Source organism: Phaenicophaeus curvirostris, chromosome 6 (genome assembly GCF_032191515.1).
Source record: "Phaenicophaeus curvirostris isolate KB17595 chromosome 6, BPBGC_Pcur_1.0, whole genome shotgun sequence".
Taxonomy (NCBI): Eukaryota; Metazoa; Chordata; class Aves; order Cuculiformes; family Cuculidae; genus Phaenicophaeus; species Phaenicophaeus curvirostris.
In genome coordinates, this window is record NC_091397.1 from 40,342,116 (window position 1) to 40,368,391 (window position 26,276).

General features: G+C 43.9%; 1 protein-coding gene across 1 annotated transcript in view; it reads right to left on the reverse strand.

The window, feature by feature from the left end:
• The window catches only part of STAC (SH3 and cysteine rich domain), a 598,932-nt gene that overhangs the window by 321,677 nt on the left and 250,979 nt on the right, over nt 1-26,276 (reverse strand). The gene's annotated exons all lie outside the window — the stretch shown is intronic.

A 26,276-nucleotide genomic window follows, 5' to 3' on the forward strand; every position in this document is an offset into this window, starting at 1 on the left:
ACAAAGTCTTCGAAGCAAAGGCAATAATATTTTTGTTTTACCATTCAGCGCTGAATCAGATGCCCTTCTAAAAAAGGCATACCATCTTACAAAAGCAGTGGGTATATATAAGAACCATATAAATCTTCAAAGGATGCTCATTATTTAACTTACAAGACAACTAGGGCTATTAATAAATTCTTACAGCCCTAAGACAGGTTATCTCTTAACCTAACACCCCTACATCTTACAAGACAGATTTATATGACGAGATAAACATACAAACAAGCTGCAACAAAACTTATCAATTAATTCTCACTTGAATTTTTGGGCTGTGAGCACACTTTGCCAGCTCATGTTGAGCTGCTCATGTTGAGCTCCAGCACCCTCCAGCACCCTCCTGTGGAGGGCTACTCAAAAGCTATTCTCCACCCAGCTTGTAAGAGTGCTTGGTTTTGTACCAGCCCAGGTATAGGACCTTGCATCTGGCCTTGTTGAACTTCATGAGGTTCACATAGGCCCACCTCGCAAACCTGCCAAGTTTCTTCTGGATGGCATTCCTTCCCTCCAGCATGTCAACTGCACCACACAGTTTGGTGTCATTGGCAGACGTGCTGGGGGTGCACTCAATCGTACCGTGATGTATGTATGTGACTGCAGTAAGCACTGTGGCATGTGTTTATGTTGGCACTTCAGGCTGTGCTGTGTGTCTGTGACAGCAGGACAAACCACACTATATGGCTGACCACAGTATGTGCTTCACTGTATGTCTCCAATCACATTATGCTTTCCAGGCCATGACTGATCACTGCATGCATAGTGACATATGTCTACACAATTACATATAAGATACACTATAAGATCAGCAATTGCTAAAAAATATTATGCTGATTATTATTTGTGGCATGGCTAAAACGTGGCAGCAAGCCCTGAGATTTTCGGTCTCCTGAGCTTTGGAGACACTTGGTTTGCAAAGCTCTGGCTTTCTGTGCCAGCAGGTACAGCCTCGTATGGTGTGCTGGGTCTCGTGGTTGGAGTATGGACAGAGTACATAAGAGATGGAAAGCCTCTTTCTTTGATTGCAGCTGGTGAAAGGACCATAGCCATGACACAATGGAACCTGTTGGCTGTTGCAGTGATCCTGACCAGGAGATCATTGCACATGAAGGAGTTAAACTACTGCACACCCAGCGTGGCCTTCAGGTCTGTGTTGTGCTGCACAAATCCCTCCTCTGCAGGACAACCTCAGCTCACTGGAAGGGAGGAGCCTGCAGGCAGCTCCCCCTTCGTAGCAGCAATTACACCACCTGCGTGGCCTTGCTTTTATCTAGAAATACAGCAAGTTGTTCTCATGTGAACAACCTTTCTGTTTGACAGTAGAAATGATGACTGGTGTTGGTTTTATGCAGTAAAATCCTAAAATAGCCTGAATGACCAAAACAAGGCATCTCTTTCTGTGGATGGGGTCTGCCTGGTGCACTGCAGGAGGCCTGTTCTGTGCTGCTTATCACAAGGTTCCCAGCATCAGATGGCACTGGGATCGTAACAGACGGGCACCTCCAGCTCTTCACGGCATTTCCCTAAGCACAGAAAGCACCACTTCTCTCAGGCAAGCTGCAAATGCTTCTCCAGGAAGGCAGTCTCCCTTCAGTGCCCTGTCAGGGTGGTGTAATGGGTTTGTCACTGTGTAAAACACCACACTATAATCACATTGTTTATGAGTTGCTTGCAGCTGCAATGGCAAGAAGCAAAATTGTTCCAATTGAAGATACTCTAACACCTCTTCACCTATTGTAATGTAAGTCCAGCAACTTCTCATCCTCTTCATAAATGCCTGTCTTCATGATTGAAATTATACATTAATTGTAAAGTGTTGTCAGCAATCGATAAAGCAATTTTCACCTTCCAGAAGTAAAAAAAAAAAAAAAGAACATCCTGAGAAATATACAATCATGGGTGTCACTTATACAAGAGGTTCATGGCCATGCCTATGGTTGTGCCCTGGCCAAGGGCAAGAAGAAGATACAGGCCCTGCAAAGAATATGTGAAGTATGAAGCAAAACTATTTTTTGTGAGTGTTAAGGATTAATGGTGTGGAACATGTATTGGCAGTATATTGCTATAAGGTTTTTGCCTCGTGAGGACATTTTTGTCCGTGGTGCTGTCCAGGATAGTTGATAGAAAGTGTCACTCTCTTTAATTCCTGATCGTATGGGCAAGCACCTGCAGTGCACCCAGGCATGAATGATCTCCACAAAAGCCATTTTCGAGGCTGAATTCAGGTTCCCCACTTGTCATCTTTGGCAAAGAGGGCCAGCACTCCTGTTCTGCCACCTCCCTGGCCATGGCTTCCTGAACCTTCTGGTTGCAGCGATAATTACCTCGAACAAGGCACACTTTTGATTTGACTCACAGGAAAATATTTGGGACCTTGGAACAAGCCCCCCCCCCAACCTGAACCTAGTGGAGGAATCTGGTTTTGGTGGCCTTGGGCAGTCTGTCACAAGTCTTAACCAGAGCAGCTGGTAACGGGAGTGGAAAAACAGAAGACATCATCTGGATCTCAGTGCACAATCTGGGACAGAACACAGGTGTGGTCTTTGCCCACACCTCCCCAGGTGCCTCTGAGCAACAGGTATGAGGCTCTAGCTTTGGAAGGCCAACCAGAGGAAAATGTGGATGATGACTCATCTGCATCAAAGCAAGGGCCAAGACCAGAACAACATTCCCCATATTACTACTGCCACGAGATAAAAAAGGAGCGTCATAGTTGTAGGTCACTCCCTGCTGAGGGGAACAGAGGGTTCAATATGTCGATTAGACGCTACTCACAGGGAAGTCTGCTGCCTCCCAGGAGCCTGAGTAAGAGATATTGCTAGGAAACTCCCCAGTCTGGTAAAGCCCTCAGACTACTACCCGTTACTGCTGTTCTGTGTGGGAGGTGACAAAGCTGCAGCACGTAGCCCAAGGGTGATTAAAAGACCCTTTAGGGCCTTGGGATGGCTAGTGAGGGAATGTGGATGAGAAATTGGTTGGATGGTCGTCTTCAGAGAGTAGTGGTCAATGGCTCAATGTCCAGATGGAGATCCGTGACAAGTGGTGTCCCCCAGTGGTCCGTACTGGGACCAGTGCTGTTTAATATCTTCATCAATGATATAAACAGAGAGATCGAGATGGAGTGCACTTTCAGCAAGTTTGTAGATAACACCAAGCTGAGTGGTATAAGTTGCCACACCAGAAGGATGGGATGTCATCCAGAGGGACCTGGACAAGCTGGAGAAGTGGGCCTGTGTGAATCTCATGAGGTTCAACAAGACCAAGTGCAAGGTCCTGCACCTGGGTCGAGGCAGTCTGCAGTTTCAGTACAGGATGGGGAATGATGTGATTGAGACCAGCCTTGCAGAGAAGGACTTGGGTGTGCTGGTTGATGAGTAGTTCGACATCAGCTGGCAACATGCACTCACAGCCCAGAAGCCCATCTGTATCCTGGGCTGCATCAAATGAAGCGTGGCCAGCAGGTTGAGGGAGGTGATTCTGCCCCTCTATTACTCTCTTGTGACACCTCACCTGGAGTACTGTGTCCAGTTTTGGAATCCCCAACATAAGAAGGATATGGAACTGCTGGAACAGGTCCAGAGGAGGGCTACAAGGATGATCAGTGAGCTGGAGCACCTCCCATTCAAGGACAGGCTGAGAGAGTTGGGTTTGTTCAGCCTGGAGAAGACGAGGCTCCGAGGAGACCTTATACTGACCTTCCAGTACCTGAAAGGGGCTACAAGAAAGCTGGGGAAGGACTGTTTACAAAGGCTTGTAGTGATAGAACTAGGGGGAATGGCTGTAAGAGAGGAAGATTTAGACTAGACATTAGGAGGAAATTCACCACATTGAGGGTGGTGAAGCACTGGAACAGGTTGCCCAGATTGTGAAAGCCTCATCCCTGGAAGTGTTCATGGCCAGGTTGGATGGGGTCTTGAGTAGCCTGATCTGATAGGAGGTGTCCCTGCCCATGTCAGGGGAGTTGGAACTGGGTGATCTTTAAGGTCCCTTCCAACTCAAACCGTTCTACGATTCTATGATACTACTTAAACTCTTCCTCATTCATGGTGTTGCTGACAGCTATTTGTACTGTCAGTATCTGCCCTAAACCAGCCAGAAGGAAAATTTCCACATTTTATTTTTTATATCTGTTTTATGGTTTGTATGATGCATTTTATTGGATGTTACTTGCATGAGGCTTTAAAATCTGGTGTGGTCTGTGCCAAGCTCCCAGTTCCCATGTTGAAGATAATATGAATAAGCTTCTGTTTGACTGCAAGTAGCCATCAAAAGACTTCTTCATATTTGCATCACAACTGCTCCAAATGGAGGTCAGCCCTGCCTGTTCATACCCTACAAGCTTTGCCCCAACATTCAAGTTTAAATTGTTGGGTTTTGTGACAATCCCTTAAAGAAGGGAAACATCAATCACAAATTAATTGCTAAAAATAGTACACCAGAGAAGCCTGGTAGAGACATATGTGTGATGGTAAAATACTTCTTTGATTTTTAGATTTGGTGGGGTTTTTTACTAAGAAGATAAATAATATGTGCATTTGTTTTTATGAAAGCACATCAAAACTAAATTATCTAGATTTCATTTTAAGTAATTCATGAATAACCAGTATATTTTGATGCCAGGGCTCATAAGTCATGTCAGGGCAACAGAAGTGATGAGGAATGAATGAAAAGAACCAACTGTTGGAATCTTAATGCTTCTTAAGTTCCCATAGAGGAAAGCTGACATATTTAGTAAACAATGCTAAGAAATTTCAGAAGGCTAGAATTAGTTTCTGAGAAACACAAAAAAACAAGACAGCCCCATACTCACTAGAGAAAGGTAGTGAGTTTTTCCCTTGGGGACACAGAGAATCATTTAATAAAAAAAGAAAAAAATGATGCAGTAGAAGAACTGCAATCTTAAGAAATCATTCTAACTGCAGAGAAGAGGTGGCCCAAATGCCCATAAAAAATATGGATTTTGAGTTATTTGATTTTTATTAAAAAATGCATTTTAAAGAAAAAAAAACCCAAAACCAAAGCCTTCTCTAGTGCTGGGTGTGATTATTTTAATATACTACATAGCAGAACATTTTCAAGTCTTAGCCGGAAAATAGTATTTGTAGTGTATTAGTGACCCATTCAAAGTCACCATTGTTTTATTTGGCCTGAGCAATTAATGGAGAGTATGTAGAAACAGTGTCAAAGAGAAAGAGTAAATAAGGCTTAAGAAAGATTCTGAGCATGGTATTGTAACAAGTAAATCCTGGCTGGCACAACCCTATCTTCTCCTTTACAAAACAAGAACTCAAGACTATACCCTCTAAGAAGAAGCACGGCTACAAAAAGACCTGCCAAGCTGGAGAAAGGTCTGAAGAGTGATGAATCAATTTAAAAGGTTAAAATTATTAGGGATTTAGATTGCAGCTCAAGCAGAAACAAAAGATGAGGACTGCTGGAACAAAGAAAGCCTGATTTTTTTTTTCTTTTGTTTTTAAAGAGAAACAAGTTGAGCAGCATTCCAGGTTTTTTTCCTACCCTAGTGTCTTTATAAAATTCCTTGCAAGAAAGAGCTATTTTCATAGGTGATATTCCAGTCTCTGGAAATGTCTTCTCATTTGTCCTGAAATATTATTTTCTTGATGTGTATGTTAATGGGTATATTTCACCCTTCTTACAGTTTTTACTGCCGAACAGCAGCTAAGTTTATGGTAGTTCCTTAAAATTGTCTCCACTTGGCTTGAAAGAGATAACTGAAAGAATGCAAACCAAATAACCTTGATTCAGAGAACTCTGCTTCTTTTCAGCTTGTCTGGACAAGCACAGGGAGTGTCCAGGCTGTTCTTTTAACACTTACCATTGCTGAATATAAATCTATTCATCTTGCAGTGAAATTTCATGAAGTTTTAGGATACAAAATAAAATATTAGCACAAAATTTCTGCTACAGTAGTTGGCTATATATCAATCCCAATAGCAATAGCACTGCCACTACTGATATATTGCTTAACTATTTACAGAGAAGGAGCTGCTCCAGGTTAATACAGCACCTACCTAAAAAACTCCCACACAAAACCCCTCACCCTAAACCAGAAAAAAAGCATCAGACCCATGTTCCAGTGAAGTCAGATTTTCCCAGATATAATCCAAGACAGTTACCACTGCTCACGTGACATAGGATCACTTGTTAAGCTGCAGTAATTATATTCTGAGTCAGCATCTTATGGTTCAGGGCTAGGTGAAAATGGACTTCGAGGACTAGGAGGGTTGCTCAAGACTGTTGCCTTTATACATAGCCTCAGGCATTTACATATTGCAAGAGGAGGTTTTGCTAGAATATATTGCCCCAGTTAAGATTTTTCCACCTAGTTTGTAGTGCATTTTTATGAGTTCTGAAGGAAAGTAGGTTCTGGAAACTCATGACCTTGGAGCACCCAGATGAGCAGGATGATTTGTGCAATGCCTGATAGAATTTGTAATCAGAGTTCATTCTTTTTGCCAGTATGCTAACCATATTGGCACTTCTCCACCTAGAATACGAGTATTTATTTATATGGACCTTAAAACATCCATATTTCATTTCCTAAAACAAAAAATTACTCGGCTTTACAAGCAGTTATAATCCAAGTCTTAAGTTGCACTCCCAAGTCATACAGATGAAGTGGAACACACCATGTATGTGAAGTTAAGCATTTATTGACATTCTAACCAACATACAAAAAAGGATTAATGTCAGTCCAGTTGCAATACTACAGTGATTCATAGTGCGGATTAACACAGGGAGGTCTCACCAGTACAGTCATAATAGTTACACAGAAAAATCTTCCTAGACCATACCTTCTTTCTCTGGTGTCATGCTTCCTCTTCCAGCATCCTTCTGGGTGCCCATGTAGACAGGTAGAGATGCCGCAGAGGGTATTGCTGACAGACCAGGATCCCAGGTTCTTCCCTGGAAGGAGGATGATGCCAGGGTGGGGGTCCTTTCCTCCTTGGTGTGGGGCACTGCCTGTTTTTTTTTTTTTAATATATTCTTTCAATGCAATCTGTGTACATGACTTTGCTCTTCATTGTTTCTCAGCTGTTCAGTTATCTGTTCTTTCTTTTTGGATGAAGGCATTGAGCGCACCCTTAGCAAGTTTGCAGACGGCATTAAGCTGGGTGGAAGTGTCGATCTGCTGGAGAGTAGGGAGGCTCTGCAAAGGGATCTGAACAGGTTGGGCCGCTGGGCAGAGTCCAATGGCATGAGGTTTAACAAGGCCAAAATCCGGGTCCTGCACTTGGGGCACAACAACCCTGTGCAGTGCTACAGACTAGGAGAAGTCTGTCTAGAAAGCTGCCAGGAGGAGAGGGACCTGGGGGTGTTGGTTGACAGAGACTGAACGTGAGCCAGCAGTGTGCCTAGGTGGCCAAGAAGGCCAACAGCATCTTGGCTTGTATCAGAAACGGCGTGACCAGCAGGTCCAGGAAGGTTATTCTCCCTCTGTACTCGGCACTGGTGAGACCGCTCCTCGAATCCTGTGTTCAGTTCTGGGCCCCTCACCACAAGAAGGACGTTGAGGCTCTGGAACAAGTCCAGAGAAGAGCAGCAAAGCTGGTGAAGGGGCTGGAGAACAGGCCTTATGAGGAACGGCTGAGAGAGCTGGGGTTGTTTAGCCTGGAGAAGAGGAAGCTGAGGGGAGACCTCATTGCTCTCTATGACTACCTGAAAGGAGGTTGTGGAGAGGAGGGTGCTGGCCTCTTCTCCCAAGTGACAGGGGACAGGACAAGAGGGAATGGCCTCCAACTCCGCCAGGGGAGGTTTAGGCTTGACATCAAGAAAAAATTTCTCACAGAAAGGGTTGTTGGGCACTGGAACAGGCTGCCCAGGGAGGTGGTTGAGTCACCTTCCCTGTAGGTGTTTAAAAGATGGGTGGATGAGGTGCTGAGGGGCATGGTTTAGTGATTGATAGGAGTGGTTGGACTCGATGATGCAATGGGTTCTTTCCAACCTAGTGATTCTATAATTCTATGATTCTTTTATATCTATAGTGATTGAACAAGATTAACCTGCTGTAATGACCACTGTGGTTTGTGTTCACCGTACTAGCCCATTTCTTATTCTTGTACCTGCCATTTTGTTCTAAGATAATAGATAATATAATCAACAAAAAATAACTAGATGCTGTCACAATAAATTAAAGCTAACCTAAACCCAGCCTGACTACTAGATAATTGCTATCACTTCTGAAATAAGGCAAAATTGGCTTAGATGAACATAACCCAGATGAGTACTGAGACCCTGCTCTGTCAGGCTGGTGCAAATCCTTCAGCCTTTCACTTGTAATGGCAAAACCGGTATTTCTTTGGCTGCAGGCTAAGTCCTGATTCACTGATGGAGCACTGCTGTTGGCAAGGCTTTCTGTAACTGTCCTCTGCAAACATACCAACACATTACTTGCTATCTCTTCCTTTCATCTGACATTAAAAACTGTCACAAGCCGAACACTTATGTTAATTAATCACACATTGATATGGAGGCAGCATTTTCCATGTTCCTAAAATTGTATAAAGGTAGAATTTATGAGATCAAATTTATGCCAACTTTTTCCCCCATTACAGTAACTGCATTGTTCCACGGCGTTTAGAGTTTTCCCAAGCTATTGTTCACAATGATGGCAGTATTTTTGATATTCTACTTATCTTTCCTTTGAAACAAAGAAACTTCTGGCCAGTGAGGAAGTATGAAAAAAATAAGCCCTAGGGTTTGCCTTATTTTTGTGACTTGTTTTCTGTGTGACTATGTATTCTGCAGAATATAAAACTTACCTTTATTAAAAAAATTGTGAGCTCTGGATTGTAACTTCCGCTGCAAAACACTCTATGTTTTCTGTCACTGTTTTTTTTTTTCCTCTAGTACTTAGTATATTCTGAGAGATCAGTCTTTTGGCATAGTCTCAGTTAGGGGAAACTTAAGATGAAATTAAAAGTACTACACTAGCTACATAGAATTATTATATATTAATGGAAATGAATTGAATAATTAACATACTTTAAATTATACACAGGTGCCCTCCCCTTGAGTTATAAGAAAGCCATTTTTTATAGTGAGAACTGCAACAACCTCCCCATGGATGCAGTAGAGTACCCATCTCTGGAGGTGTCCAAGATGTGACTGGACATGGTGGTAGATAATCTCATGTAGGCTCCCTTTCCCATAGAAGGTTGGCCCAGATGATATTTGGAGGCCCCTTCCAACCTGGACTCTTCTATGGTTCTGTGATTATTGCATGATTTGACTGCAGGGAAAGATAATTATTTTCTAATATGTTCTTTGGCAGTAAATACTGGTGGTGTTTCAACCTAATTATTATTGTGATTACTAGACAATGAAAAAGTCCCATTTTGATGTTGCTCTTTAACTTAAATACCTTACAAAAATGGACATGAACTTTCAAAACTTTAGCCTTTCCTTTACTAGATGAACTAGCTATTGAGGGACATCTGAGTCTTAGGCTAAGAGCTCTCTAATGAGGTCTACATTCCTGAGCTTTCTAAGGTAAAATAAATGTAAAAACCACCAAAATATTTAATTTCCAGAAAGAAGTGCAACAGAGGATAAGCCATACTCTCTCACCTACAGTGACCTGCACGCTTTAATATTTAGAAGTCACATTTTAGTAAATGTGTGTAAGTATTCATTTACTGGGCAGGGCCTGGGGAATTTTTACCATGGCTGTTCTCAGGGTATTTTGTTTCTCTTCAATGGATGTCAGGAGTAGCAAAAGCACTGTGGATTTAAGTCAGAACGCATGCAGGGTTTTGGATGCACTGAGGTTTGCATCACTGTGGCAACTACACTGACATCAGTAATTGAATAAAAATTAACTGGGGTTTGTGTGTGGTTTACCTTCATACTGTGCCATAACTGGAAGGAAGGAGGAGTAAAACACAAGAGGTAAAAAAAGGCTTTTTTTGTTAAGGGAAACTAAATCATAGAATCATAGAATCATAGAATCATAGAACAACCAGGTTGGAAGAGACCCACCGGAAATGAGGTACTGAAGCTCTGCCAAATTTTCACATTTGAGTTTCACTTCCGTGAAGAGACCTCGTTCCCAATGATAAAAAAGTCTAAAGCGATTAACTACATACCCAGTCGGGGGAAGACCGATGTTGCAATATGCGGCTGTTGTTCAGAGGAGCCAATTTTGTGCAGGAGTGACCATGACAGTATAACTCTGAGAGGGAGGAGATCATTAATAGTTCTTTTAAAGCTATTATTCTGAAGTAGCTAGTTTCTCTAGGACAAGTCTCTTGACCTCAGAAATAAACCAGGGTAAAGACAAGTTCATCACCAGTATTACTACGTCAGTTTGGAGCTATGCTTTTAAAGTCAAACAAACATCCTGAAATAATCACCCTGATAGTACATCTACACCACACCTACACCACAAACGTCTGCCCTCATAGCTGTAATAGCTGGAAACATCATTTATGGCCAGTGTATTTTTGTTGACTAATTCTCTTGTGCAGGCAGTTATACCAGGAAAAACATGGTTTTTTCCATGTATGGCATCAGAGAGCAGCAAGGGACAGCCGCTTCTGAAGGGATGGGGACACACTGGCATTCCGCAGGAGACCAGCAGGGCAAGGGCTTCCCCGCCCAGGGTCCATCCTGAAGGTCTAGGATAACTCTCTGCAGCCAACTCTCTGCAGTCAACCCTGTACAGACAACTGCTAGAGGGACACCTCTACACAGCTGAATCTTTGCTGGGAGAACTCTGCAGGGAGCCCCAAGCACCTGTCAGCGAGCAGTCTGGTAGGTGCCACCAGTCCTCATCCCTGCCTTGGCATGCACCGAACTCTGCAAAGCCTTTGAACATTGATGGGGACTCTTGCCAGGCATTCGGGGCTCCCCGTGTAGGGTTGTCCCTGTGGAGAGTCAGTTATGTAGAGGTATCCTGCAGAGAACTGTCCCATGGAGAGTTGGCTGCAGAAAGTTGGCCAAGGAGAGTTCTCCCTTTCCCCATCCCACCTCCTCCAGGAGGCTGGGCAGGCTGGGGTCCAGCTGGGCACAGCACCCAGCACAGGGCATCAGGCAGCTCCATGGGGATGGGAATGGGCTGAGGCTGGGCAGAGATGCCAGCCTGTGGCTGGGGGTCAGGATCAGGTCTGGTGAGGGGAAGCAGGGTCATCCACAGCCCAGTAGTCACCAGGTCCGTGGGCTGGGGGGTGTCGTAGATGAGGACAGTCAGGGCCTTTAAAGCTGATTGGTGTTCCTAGGGCCCTGAAATATGGTATAGTTTGCTTGGGTCCTCAAGGGAGAGAGAACAGCGTCAATTTATCAGTTCAGGTTAGGTGCATGTTGATGCTACAATAGATGCACCACCTTCAGCTGGGAGCTGAGTCTGCACCCCACCAGACGCAGGTCTCTGGTAGGAGATATTAGTATCTGGGCTTGGCGCTGTGCTCTCAGGACCTGGGAGATGCTGGCTGCTCAGGAAAGCAAGAGTTGGTAGACTAGCTCCCTCAAGCTCAGCATGGCTTAGGGCTTGCAACATGCACTGCAGTTCTCTTCCCTGGATTTTTTACAAAAGGTGTTCTTCCCATCAAAGTTGGGTTTTCCCATCACTGCAAAAGGAGCAGAACTAAAACACACGATTTCAAGCATGAAGTGTGTGCTGAGGCCCATCCCTTCTGTGCAATGGATGCACCTCCATCATGAGCTCAGATGTACGAATTCATGTGTGGAGTGACAAGGAAGTAGAGGGATCTGTTACTGTCCCACTTGAAATAAAAAATTTCCCTTGGAAATGTACCCACAGCAATACCTCTATGCTGCAGTTGTGATAGCAGGAGTGTAGGAGTTAGGCAGAAAGGGCTTTATACATGCTTTTATGCTGGCTTGCTGCATTTCATGAACACCTCCACCCAGTACTCCTTAATCTGCACTGAAGCACTCCGTACCAGCCAGTGCACCTAACTGCTTGTCTGACCGCCTGTGCACTCAGGCACGCAGTCCTGCCTTCCCAAGTGGGCTGATCCTTTTCAGTTTCTGTTCCTTCTCCACTTATTTAGAATCAGGAAACGCAATAAGTTGCAGGCTTGGTAATTCACTGGCAATGTGTGTGCGTGGCAGGGACGCAGCTTTTGGAAGTAGTTCCCTCTGCCCGAGAAGGGAATGTCCTGCTGCACACTGGTGAAAGGCTTGCAAGCTGCCAAGTTTCGATTCTACAGCTGAGTTAATAAAAAAAAGAGTTTCGTTTTCTGTCTGGTGACTGCTTTAATAAACACACCTATGGCTTGCAAACAGATGTAATAAGGCTGTTTGTTGTGCCAGTATTTCTGAGTCAGAGTCCCTTCCAAGACAAAAAGCAGTGTTTTCCACTTTCTGCCTGTAAGGAACACTTATCCACTGGTAAAATGTTGAAAAGGACAAAGTCTTCAAAGCCAAGGCAATAATATTTTTATTTTACAATTCAGCACTGAATCGGATGCCCTTCTAAACGAGGCATCCCATCTTACAAAAGCAGTAGGTATATATACTACTTTGAGACAAAGAACTGTGTAAGTCCTCAAAGAATGTTTATCTTTTCAGGTTATCCAACCATGTCAGGTTATCCCTTGACACAAGACAACTACATCTTACAAGACAACTAAGCATATCAATAAATTCTTGCAACTCTAAGAGAGTGTTTATCCTTTCAGGTTATTCATCCATGTCTGGAGATTGTCTGCATATTATCTCTTGATACAAGACAGATTTATATTACAAGATAATTAAACATACAAACCAGCTGCAGCAAAACTGATCCATTACTTCTCACATGCCTGTCATGGTTTAGCCCCGGCCCAGTCAAATTTGACAGCTAAAAAGTGAGCAGTTGTAGCCGTCCCAATTTCCTCCCCACCCCACCCAGGGAAAAGGGAAACGAGAGGAAAAAAACTTGTGGGTTGGAAACTAAAACTAAACCAGCCTTAATGAATTAATAATGATAATAATAAATTATAAAATACATACAAAATTATTGATGCACCCCGTCAATGAGTACTTCACCGCAGATGCTTCAGGGCAGAGGAAAAGGGTCCCAAGCTAGGAGGGAGCTGGACTCAGGAACTGAATTCAGGAATACATGGATCTGGGATCAGGGGCAAAAAGACAGGCAAGGTCCTCACTGGACTCTTCTGACTGTTTTTTGTTTGTTTTTATTTTTGTGTTTGGTTAGGTTTATGTTTATTTTTTTTAAGGTGGCTCTGCCTCATTATTTTGTTGCACTCAGAGCAAAGCAGTAAAACCACCCATGCTAAGGTTACCATTACTTCATTTCTCCAGTACCTAAATGACTACAAGGATAATTTGTGTTAAAAACTCAGCACAGAAGATGGATGATTAGCTGAAATTCATTTTTGTATGGCAAGATGTGCAGGTGGCAACACTTGATGGCTGAGAAAAAAACCCATTAAAAATGTGGTTCACAGAAAAGTGAATTATTGAACAATCTGTCAAGTGAGGTGATTCTCCCCCTCTGGTTTTGTGAAACCTCACCTGGAGTACTGTGTCTAGTTCTGTAATCCTCAATGTAAGAAGGATACAGAGCTGTTGGAACAGGTCCAAAGGAGAGCGACAAAGATGATCAGAGGGCTGGAGCACCTTTCCTATGAGGACAGGCTGAGAGAGTTGGGCTTGTTCAGCCTGGAGAAGGCTCTGAGGAAACCTTATAGTGACCTTCCATTACCTGAGAGGGGCTACAAGAAAGCTGGGGAGGGACTGTTTACAGTGACAGGACTAGGGGCAACAGCTACAAACTGGAGAGGGGCAGATTTAGACTAGATAAAAGGAAGAAATTCTGCACAATGAGGGTGGTGAGATGCTGGCACAGGTTGCCCAGGGAAGCTGTGGCTGCCCCATATCTGGAGGTGTTCAAGGCCAGGCTGGATGGGGCCTTGGGCAGCCTGATCTATTGGGATGTCCCTGCCCATGGCAGGGGGGTTGGAACTGCATGATCTTTAAGGTTCCTCCCAATTCAAACCATTCTTTGATTCTAAAGTCTCGAACTTTGGCTTGATCCGCTTCTCCCAGCGTGAAAGACAGTGGGAACTGATGAATCGGCAAGCGATTCTGTTAGAGCAGAAGCCTTCACTCTCTAGGTTTTCCTTACACCGTGGAAGACCAGAGAAGCAGCTTCCTCCGGGCAGGGATTGGCTCGAGAACCCCCCGCTGGAACTGACAGGGGTGGAGGGGTCACCGCGACGGTGACAAGCGCCGATTTCCCACATATGCGGACGACACTGATACATCATTTGAAACACGGTTGACTTGGTAACACCCACCCCCCACCCACCCCCGATAGCCAGAGCGGAGTGGGGGGCGGAGGGACAGACGGACAGACAGATGGAGAGACAGACCCTCACCCCCCATCCCCCCGGGAAGGAGGAGACGCGCGGGGCCAGGGGCGGGGCTAGGAGAATGTGGGCGTGGCCAACGAGGCTGGGTTGCGGTGTGTGGGCGGGGCTACGTGGAGGGGGCGGGGCTATGGGCGGGGTTACACGATGCAGACCGGTGACGTAACGGGGAGCGGGTAGGGAATGTGGGCGGGGCTAAGGGGCGGGACCAGTGACGGAGCGGGGATGTGGGCGGAGCTAGATGGATGCGGGCGGGGCCATATGGGATGTGGGCGTGGCTATCGATGTGGGCGGGGCCAGTGGCGCCGCCGTGTTTAGGGGCGGCGGTCAGCGCGCTCCCCCGGGCCCCGCGTTGGCGGCCGGGCCGGCGGGCAGGTAAGGGCGGGCAGCGACCCCCCCGCACCCCGGGGGACGGGGTCTGCGACGCCCCGAGCGGGGCTTGGGGGTGCAGTCATCGCGGGGGAGCTCTCCTCGCCCCCTCCTGCGCGGCCTTGCCTGCGCGGGCATCGCGCGGTTCTCGGCGATGGGGGGCGATGGTGCCCCTTGGGGGCGGCTTGGGTCGGCACGTTGTGACCCTCCTGTGCTCTTTTAGGCGGGAGGTTCTCGAGGTGCGGGCAAGGGGTTGTTGTGGCTCCTTGGTGATGGAGCGCGGGGTGGCCGGGTGGTTGGGAATCCCGCCAGGGAATGTGTGGGAAGGTTGGTGGAGAAAGAGGAGAGTGCATTCCTGCTCCTGCCAGGCGTCTGGGAGCGTGTGTGCCCCGCACAGGGGAGCTGGGGGAGATGTGGGGGTTTATCTGTGCTTGAGAGAGAGAAAGAGGACTCCTTTGGCACAGCCCTGAGCTGGGCTTTGTCTTTAGTGGTTTTGGATTCTTCTCCTGAAAAGCAAAACTGTTGTACGAGGCCGTGGAGTAGTCAGTGAACAAAACAAGATTTTTTCATTTGAAAAGGAGTTCAGAAGAAATTAAAAAAAAAAAAAGGCAAAAAGATCTCTCACCAGTCTTTGTGGATTTTGCCCAATTTACAGAGAATGAAGTTCAGGTTGATAAAGTGGGAGTATTGCAAATGGGAAGAGGCTTTGTTTTCCTGTGAAAACATGCATAAGGGAGTGTTTCCCTACTAGTATTTTTACTGCCATGCAGTTAAAGTTGCCAGGTGTTGCCTGTGAACTGCACAACCTTGCTGTTAGGGGGAATGTTGTTTTGTTTGAGGTTTTTTCCCCCATTCCAGCTGTGGTGTCATCATGAACGAAGCCATGCAAAGGAAATACTGAGACTGTTTCCATTGCTTTCTTACCCAGTCAGCTCTTTTTGATGACAGGAACATCACTAGGTTGAGCAAACAACTGCAGCAGTGTAAACACCTCCCTCTTGGACTGAGTTAGCTATTGTATGGCCGAGCCAGACTAGGGATTTCAAGGTTGTTGTTTTAGGTAGGAAGCAGAGTTAACTGTTCACACTCTTTTGTGATGTTTCGGTTTTCGGTTTTTTTGGTATTTGTAAAACAGTAATGACACTGTGTAGATAGAATACTGAATATGTCTTTGCATCAGTTTTTTTTTATCTGTATATAAGAAGAGAGATGCAAGCCTTTTCTTGGTTTATTAAAATGTGTTGCTACTGATAGTCATATGTATGTATATACAGAGATTTTTCTCAAAAATGCAACTCCATACTTGCCTTGACTGTATGATCTCTTAGGTGTAAGTTGTTACTGGTAGGTAAGAAGGGAGAATCATTTGAAACTGAAAGCTAAAAAGAGCCTGTTGTGTTTCTCTTAGCAAAACAGGATGTGCAGGGGAACAAAGCAATACTGTTGCTGTTATAAGCTGTAAAGCAATCTTCAACCAAAGCCAGTCCATGTCTGCTTGGCATGAGCTCAGCTGGTGAGGAAAGGAGGCAGGATATTTGAGATGCCTCCTTAAATCCAGGATGACATGTCATGGCCTTGTGTGAGAACTCGTGTTACGAAATTCATAGAATCATAGAATGGTTTGGGTTGTAAGGCACCTTAAAGATCATCCACTTCTAACCCCTCTGCCATGGGCAGGTACACTTTCCACTGCTTCAGGTTGCTCAAAGCTTCATCCAGCCTGGTCTTACACACCTCTAGGGATGGGGCATCCACTACTTCTCTGGGCAAACTGTGCCAGTGCCTCACCATTCTCGCAGGATAAAATTTCTTCCTAATATCTAATCTAAATCTAACCTCTTTTAGCTTAAAACCGTTGCTCTGTGTCCTGTCAGTGCACTCGTTGATGAAGACAACCTCCTCAGCTTTCCTGTAAGCCCTCTTTAACTACTGGAAGACTGCTATAGGGTCTCCCCAGAGTCTTATCTTCTCCAGGCTGAACAACTCTCTCATCTTGTCCTCATAGGGGAGGCGCTCCAGCCCTCTGATCATCTTCATGGCCCCCCTCTGGGCTCATTCAAATAGACCCACATCCTTCCTGAGCTGAGTACTCCAGAACTGAATGTGGTACTCCAGCTGAGGTCTCACAAGAGCACAGTGGAGAGGCAGAATCACCCCCCTTGACCTCCTGGTTAATCAGCAATGCATTGGCATCTTGCCTATGACCTGCCAGCACTGTGATTTTTGTCTTTCAGTAGTGTTATTTTATCTTGTAATTTTTCTAGAGGGCTTCCCCAATTGGGACGTGAAGATACCTTATGAGCAGGCTCGGGACATCCCAAGTGGTCTGTAGGAGCCAGTCCATCAGGTTTCTGTTGCCCTGTTTGTGGGTATAAAATTCTGGTTTCACTGGGAGTGCTCATGATGTAAAGCAGGTACAGACCTGGTGCCCTGGGGTGTGTGCATCCTTCTTTTTTTTGTGGAAAATGTTGTCTTGTTCTTGATGAGGTGCTTTTTGGTTTCTGTTTCCTTGCTGTGTTGTCTCCTGTCCCAGGATCTTTCCTGCACGCGAGTCAACCACAAATCCCTACTCTAGAGGATGTATTTATAACGTTTTAGTAGCATTCTTGTCTTGAGATTTTGCTTGGATTACTGTGAGTGAGCTGTGCTGACCCAGTATTTACGGATGGGTTTGGGTCCTGTTTCTGTGATCTTGCTTGCTGGTTATGCGTCTGAAGAGGAATTGAGCTGCCAGGCAATAGGTCAGATATGAGAGTTTGGTATGCGGCTAGCAGGAGACATCACGCATCTGGGCTTAGTTACTAGTAATAATTGCTTTATAACAGTTTGCATAAATAGGAACCAAAGTACAAGTAATGTAAAGAAGGAGGACCTTGGGAGATCATTCAGGCCAGCCCTGCCCAGAGCAGAGTCGTAGGACAGAGCCTGATTTTTCTTGTGTTTGTAGTCTACTTGCTCCCTCCTTGAGGTATTAACAGACCATTGAGATGTCTGTGCTACTCATATCCTGGGGTGCGTTTTCCAAGTCTTGTTAAGGATGCATGTCTTGTTCCTGACAGTATCTGTGCCCTAAAATCATCAGTGTACTACACAGCGGCTTTCCAGGGGAAAGCTTGTTATGAAATTAAGAGCAGTCTGGGATCTTATGTTTCATTCTGTGCACCAGCAGCCATTTAGTTATCTCTTGAAAATACAGCCAGAACTGAAAAGTCTCATATCTGACTTTCAAAATACAGACATAACACTTGCATGCTAGCTCCAGAGTAGGTACAAATCCTGTCACAACAGTGAGATGTGCTTTGCGCTGGCAAGATGAATGGATTCAGCATGCTACTGCACTTGTGGAGCCGTGAAAAGGTAGGTCGAGTTCCCCTAATGCTGGTTCTGGCAGAACACGTAGGAGGGAAGGATATTTGGAGAAGCAAAAAGGGTATCTGGAGAAGTGAAAAAAACCGTAATGTTTTCGGTTGTTTGTTTCCAGTTATGGAGATTGCATACAGGCCTCCAGTTGAGATTGAAACAACCTTATAAAGTTTTCTGCCTTCATCTACCTGGGAAATCATTTTCATTGTCCTTTCAGAGGCAAACACAGCTACAGATATGCATGCTATCTTCGTCTCTGGAGTAGTGCGATGCAAAGGGCACTGGCTAGCCATAGGGCCCAGAAGCAATAAAGAAAGTTCATTTGATCCAGTTTCTGCTAAGTTTAGGACAACATTCACCGATAAGAAGCTATAACTATGCTGCTCTGCTTGCCCTAATTTGTTTCAAATTTGCACTAGAATCTGATTCTTCATTTTCCAAGTGGTGCTGGCTTTTACTGGGAGCGAAAGGTCTTCTGCCACTTCCAGGTTTTAGCATGAATCTGGTAAGGTGACTTGTTAAAGAAACTTTTGTTCTGTTTTGTAGGGCAGAATGAGAATCTATCCAATGATAGGCTCTCCCTATCTATCTGAATCTATCCCTAATAACAGGGATATCTAATGAGAAACTATCTGAATCATAGGCTTTTAATTTGAGTTGACCAGCTTCTCCCCAAGAGGAGCTGATGTATTTTAAAAGGCTAAATGCATTCTTTATGAGATACTGGCTGAACGTTTAACTAAAATGTTCTGATAATCACAAATACCACTACAATTTTTCCAGACTAAACAGGTCCATGAGAATGGCCATGTCTGAATCTTAACTTCTTTCCCCTTTTCTGTGTGAGATTTCCTAATGTGTTTACTTATGGCCTGGTCAGTTATAACCTCGTTATCCTGACTGCAGAACTTTTATTTTTGTGTCTGTGATTTCTCCAAGGCTTCTGCTGAGAGTACATGTGATTTCAAGATTTTTCCTTTGTCATTTCAGCATTCATTGGAATAACAAAGCTCCTGAAATAAATATGTTTTTTCTGCTTTTCACTGTTAGTGTTCTGCTTACGTGTTCAGAGGACGCTGTGTTCCGTAAATATGTCTTTGGTAGCTGTCATTATTGTCAGGAAAGCAAATAAAACTGGCTAGCAGGCAGAGCATTGCTTCCTTAAGTTCTGACCTACTAGACCATTCTCATCCTATATTTTTCTTTTCTTTTCTTGGGCCTGCACTGGCATTCACATACATCTATACTAGGAAATACTGTATGTGTCATGTGGAAGACTGTATTGTAGTGTCCTTTTGCTGTATGACTGCAGGACTGCCTGGATGGATGATGCCAGTGGTGGGCACATAGCTGGAGGGATCCCTCTGATGTAGCAAGTTGGGGTGACACAACGGCTCCTTCTTGGTGGCAACATGCTCTCAGAGTCAGCATTCTTTAGTTGCACAAGAGCTAATGAGAGCTTGGAGGTTTCCTGATGAGAAAACATGAATTATTCAAATGCTGATGAAATGTATTTAATTATCAGTCAGCCACAGTTTAGATGTGTTGTTGGGCTTTTTCTTTCCCTACCTCTGGCCAGTTGGTGGTGTCTGCCCGTTAGTTTAAGGGAGAAAAAGGAAAGATTATTTATTCCTCTGCCTAATAGGAATGAGGAATGCACAGTCTTAAGAGGTCAGATTTCAAGGCAACATGAGGATGCTAATTTTAATTCAGATATAGAGCTTCCCAGAGCGCTATACTTAATTTGTTGCTTGCATTAAGTTACTGTGCCTCAAGAATAAAAATGTTATTGTATCACCGAGTAATACCATAGGGATGGAACCTCAAAGCTTAACTTTCAGTATCAACAATAATTAAAAGTATGCCATTTAGATCTTCCGCTTCTTCTCTGTGAATAAGCAATGTCACACAATTTCTCTTTTAAAATGTGTAAACCAAATGCAGACAAAAACCAAACACTTTGAGTTCATTCTGAGTTTTGTAAAGTTTTTAGTGTTGCCAGGTGAGATTTATGGCGCTTTTAGTGTGGCTGACATCAGATATTCAGAAAGCACAAACTGGCTTGTTGAGACTGATAGCTAGCGTAAGAACACAACATTTTTCAAGAATGACAAATAGTTCTTTTGGGCATCCTCTGTTTGTGTTTTCAAGCTTATTTGCTGAAGTGAGAAGAATCGACTTAGTCTTGTAAACCCCCAGAACTTCCCTACTTCTGAGGGCAGTCTGACTGAAGCAGTTCAGTGGGACACCGGCCATCATGTAACATAAGAATTGGCAATGTGTGAAGTAAATGGGAATTTTGCCCACTGCCAGCAGTAGGGATTGGAACTGATTCTTTTTGACTTTACTGTATAATCTTTTGTTTTAATTCTTTGAGTGGAAGTTAATATGCTTCATTTTGCTGACACAGTTGTGCTGGTGGCCTCAGGAGCCATTTAAAAAAAGTGAATAGAGTATGCAATCTTGTCTGGTTTTGTTTGTTTTTTTCTTTGAAGGACAAGGTCTCAGCAATGCACTTGGAAGGGTTTCCTGGAGTTTAGGGTATGCCAGCACACTTATGTGTCTCATAGACTCCATAGCTTAGGAGAAATCCCTGCTTTATGAGGAGAACCTGTCTTACTGTACTGTGTCTGGTTGGGATGGAGTTAATTTTTTTCCACTATAGCCCGTATATAGTGGAAACACATAGACACCCAGAAGGTAGTCGGGGTAGGACCCAGAATTGTATTTAAACATTTAGTTTATTACCTATAATGTTACAATTCTAAGTCAAGAATATAAGCTTAAGTCTAGACCAAAATTAGCATCCTGTAAGGGTTTGGAAAGGACCATACGACTTATACAGAGTTCAGTGGTAGAGTCTTTAGATGTTTCCTCAAAGCTACTGCGAGTGAAGTTTCTGCAAATGCTCTGGTGCGGTGCCCGTGGGTTGTGGACGACATCGGTGGGGGGTGGTCTCAGGCCAGCTGAGAGGGAGCTCCATTTTCTGCTTGCTCCTGTCAGTCTTTTATAGTTTGTACTGAACATTTGGGGTCCCAGTCAGCCCAATCTTATCAGTAGCGCCAGTGGTCTGAGAAACAACGGATTGCCGTGCAACCCCCACCAGTGTGTATGAATCCAGACAATTCCAGGGTCGTAGATCAGGATGTTCCCATCGCGAGGAATTCGTAAGTCTTATTAATACTTTTTTCTTTGAGGACCACTTATGAGTCTTGTTTTGTTTCACAGTTAGGATGTATATCTGCACACCTGTGTTGGTATGTGGGAGAGGGGAGTGACTGTGGGCCAGTTTGGTCGTTCTGATAGGCTAAATGAGTGGCAGAGACATAATCGCCCATTCTCCCCTACTTTATCTTTGCTGCACAGATGGGCTTTGATATGGAGTGGCCACCAGACCTCCGTCTGGCCCCTCTCCACATCACGACTCAGCAAAGCAGGACCCCACTTCAGCAGCTTCTGAGGGGGGTGTGTGGGGAGGATATGTCAGGTTCTAAGTTTCGGATTTGTGACCAAACCAATGCTGATAATACAGTAATTTTTTAGCTGTTGCTGAGCAGTGCTTGCACAGCATTGGAGCTGTCTCTGTTTCTCACTCTGCCCTCCCCAGTGAATAGATTGGGGATGTGCAAGAGGTTGGTAGGGGATGCAGCTGGGCAGATGACACAAACTGCCCAAAGGGGTAGTCTATGCCATGTATCATCATGCTCGGCAGTAAAAAAGGAGAGGGGGAGGCTTAGGGAGTGTCCTGCTTTTGACTGGGTGTAAGAGTCGGTCAAAGATTCGATTTCTGCCTCAGCATTTCTCATCGGGTGCTAAGCCTCAAAACTTTACTGTAATCACAGATGCAGGAAAACGGCCAAAGCTGGTACAGAACTAGCATGGAATGTTTTGTACGTATCTCCAAGCCTCCCTGCTACCTGTGCCTACCTCATTATCTCAAGAATATTTTGTACCTGTCTCCAAGCCTCCCTGTTCCCTACTATTGTGAAAGATCCATGAAGCAATGGAAAAGTACACAGGAAAATTAATGATGGGACTCGTGACAGACCCATACCCCAAAAAAAGCATGCTTGTACCTGTCTCCAAGCCTCCCTGCTCCCTACTACTGTGAAAGATGATGACTACTGGCCTTCATCAGGGGACCCCAAGTCGACCACCACGGCTGAGAGGAGCGCATGTGCAAGAGGAGGAGATCTGCCTCCAAAGCAGACACTCTTCTCTTGGCATGTGTGGCCTCTTAGGTGGAGAATAGCACATCTCCACAGAAGCAAAGACGGGTCGCAAGGAGATTGACTAGTATAAAAGACAGCTCTGGAGCAGCTATATTTTGAATATCTTCCCCACTGTGAGATCACATCGATCAAAGACAGAAGCAGTGGAATGCCTTTTGTATCAGGACCTCCAGAGATGCTGGATGTCTGTGGACCCGTGGTGGTAGCTACAAACCCCCTTTTCTTCCCTTTTTCCCCATCTTTTTCCTTATTCTCTCTTTCTTTCTATCACAAGCCACTTTATGGGCACAATTAATAAAGTTACTGTTTGGATTGAAGTTTAACTCCCCCGACTTGTTTTGGTGGTTTTTTTCTTTTGTTTGGTTGGTTTTTTTCACTCCGAGATCATAGCTGAAACAAACCATCATGTCTCCACTTAGGATAGGACCATGATACTGGGGTAGAGTTAATTTTCTTCCTTGGACCTGATACAGTGCTGTATTCTGGATTTAGTATGAGAATAATATTGACAACACGCTGGTGTTGCTAAGCAGTGCTTACCTTAAGTCAGCTTTTCAGCTTTATCAGTGAGGAGGCTGAAAGTGCAAAAGAAGCTGTGAGGGAGCACAGCTAGGACAGCTAATCCAAACTGCCCAAAGGGATATTCCATAGCACATGATTTAATGCTCAGCATACTAACTGTGAGGAGTTGACCAGGGAACATTGCTGCTCGAGGATGGAGTGGGCATCAGTCAGCGTGTGGTGAGCAATTACATCATGCACCACTTGTTTTGTATATGCTATTATTATTATTACCATCGTAATCATCATCATATCTTACTTTGCTATCCTATTAAACTGTCTTTGTCTCAACTTGGAAGCTTTTTCAATTCCCTCCCCTGTCCCACTGTAGGGGTTGCTGAGCAAGTGTGGCTATTGTTATGGGTGGTAGTGATTTATGATGTCCTGTGGAGTTAAGGATGGCAGACTAGACCATGTCTGTACGTAAAGTGAAACTTATTTTTGATAACAGTGTGAGTCAGGCTACAGTACGTTAATCAGAACATTTACTACATGTTATAAAAGCTATAGCATTAAATCAATATTCAAATAGATCAATAATTTACTAGATCAAGTCAATATATTGAATAGTAGTTCAAAGCTAGATTAGTAAGTAATTATTTTAGAGCTTGATGTTACTAGCTTAATAAGTAATGATTTTATAGAGATTGATGTTACTCACCCATACTGACAGTCGGTGGGTGGATCTCTTTCTCTCAGTCTCAAGGAGTAACCTTGATGGGTGTCTCTGTTCAGGGGAGGAATCCCAAACAATTCTTTGGGGAGGTGAGCTAGAATCCCTGCTGTTTGAAGGTAGGACTGGGCTTTTGTACTATAGAAGTAATTGACTATTAGTCACTTAATGCTAAGCCAAACCTTCTACCTCTGCAAAATACTGTTTATATTCTGTCATTCTTGTATTCCTCTTGGGATCATTGAGGTCCACATCCTTCCCTGGAACATCTAGTTACTCAGTGGTACTTACTCTTAGGGTTGCTGAGTCAGGCTAGTCCTCAGGACAGCATGACCTCCCACTGCGTCTGGGATTGCTGCCTCATTGTTCTTCGACACTAAGGACAGCATGACCTCCTACTATATCTGGTTCATGTAAGCAGGGTAGGGGGGAAATTCCCTTGAAGCAGGGCAAAGTTCTTATTTTACACTCCTCTTAGAGCATTAGACAACCATAGCTTGGGAACTGGCTGGGCACTGGTCTACAAGTGGGAGGTGGCCAATTATTGCCTTTGCATCACTTGTTTTGCCTTTTTTTTTTTTCTTTCTCTCCTGCTTTTCATTTGCTTTTCAAACAGTTTTTATTTTGACCCACAAGTTTTCCTGCTTTTACTCCTTCTCTCCTCTTCCCTCATCCCACTGGGTGTTGGGAGGAAGTGCGTGCTTAACTGTGTGCTGGGGTTAACCCACAACACTCACCATGGCAAAATCTCTCATTGGTTATAGTCAGATGCAGTTGTGATCTTTACCTTTGCTGGTTAAGCCACAGTAATAGGCAACATTTTTGTTTAGTACTTGCCACACTCAGTTGATTTTATATAAATAGGCCTTCAGTTATTCCAGTGGTTTTGAGTTAAAATTGTTTATGCTGCAGGAGGATGTTGGGCAATAGCAAGACATGCTGTGCTAGTGATCATAGTGATTCTTTTGGATCGTTAACTTGGATGTCAGATTTGCATGCCTCTGTATCTCTCGGGTCTCTAAACTTGAGTGTAGTTGCAAAAGCCTGCAACAGTCATCCTGGTTATTGACACGACCTACATTTTGGAGTTTTGACTGGGGAAACTCCAGTTCTGGGAAGGGGGTCTAAGACAACTAGACACTTGCACTGTGTATCATTTGCTTTGTATATTTTTATTGTTGTTGTTATTTTTCTCTTGCTTTGCTGTTCTACTAAACTATCTTTATCCAGCCCACAAGTTCTACCCTTTCTTTTTGATTCTCCTCACCTTCCCTTCAAGGCAGAGAGGAGGGTTGGATGTGCTTTTGTTGCCAGCTGGGGCTGAGCCATGTCACTAGAGTAAATGTTGCAAGAACTCCACTAGTGTGAGGGGTCATGGTAGATGGGACCTATTTTTCTTCAGTTTAGTTTATAGCCAGGAATTCCAGCTGTTCTTGGTGCTTCCCTGGAATTAGCGTGTTTGGTTTGTAGACATTGTCACAGACTGTTTAATTGTCTAGTTAAATAAGACCTAATTTCTGACTGGCTTTTTCCCAGCCTGCCTGAAACAGTCTGGATCTGATTTTTACAGTTGCGCTTGGTTCTTGTGCTGTTCCTTTTCAGAGTTGTGGGCTGCTGCTCCAATGCCGCTGCTCAGTGCAGATGTCATCCTGCTGAGCGCCTCTTGCGCTTGGATAAATGGGGGAGGTGCGATGCCATCTGTAGTGTGCCTCTTCATATCCTGTATTCAGAATATAATACTGATTCTTGATGTTTCAGATTCATCATGAGGAGTACTATAGAGAAAATACGTTGGTAGTGTTTCTTAGTTTGTCTGTAGGTTTATATACTTAAAAATATCTAGCTTGCTCTGTGGTAACGAGGTTTTGCAGATTGTGTTCACAGGCGGTGGAATTACATAATGTTACTAGTTTTGTTTCAGGCCTGCTAACATCTGGATAGTAAGTAATTCTGTGCATTCTTTTTGGTGAATTAATCTTACTGAATTGTACTATGATTTGAGGAATTCATACAGTTTTTTGCAGGTAATGGAAATGGTTTTTAATTGTAAAATCCATCTGTGAAGAATGATTCTACACAAGGCTTTAGTGTTCAGTTTTTTTCTTGTTTGTGATCTTGATGTGCTGCTTCTTAACATACATGTAGTTGTTCTTCTTCTTGGTTTTATTTCCTTTATCTAGCTGCTTGGCCATGTGATTAGTTTTATGTAGTGAAGCTGATTTTACAATTTTAATGATGAAATATTTTTTCAATCTGTTGCAGTTGGTGCTGTTTCAACTTTTGTTTTCTTCAGGTGCTTGCTATATTCATTTTAATAACTGTTTTAAGTTGGATTCAAGGTCTTTGTGCACTGTTAGTATACTTATGTTAGAGTATTTGCATGAAGTAATCAAGCTTCAATACAGTTTTGTATACATTCAATTATTGAATATCTAGCCAGAGAGGCTGGACAAAGAAGTCATAAAGAGAAATAAAACCCAAGTAAATGAGTTCTGTGTTTAATTGAGATGTATAGCTTCATGTATTTCTAAAGCATATGAACTCTGTTCTCTTAGATATTTCCTCCCACATTTAATGTGCAGGTACACAGTCAAATAATTTGGAATCTTCATTTAAAATATGGTTTTAGACTTGAAGCAAAAAAACTAGAAAAAGTGAACACAAGTGATAGAATTGGTTAGC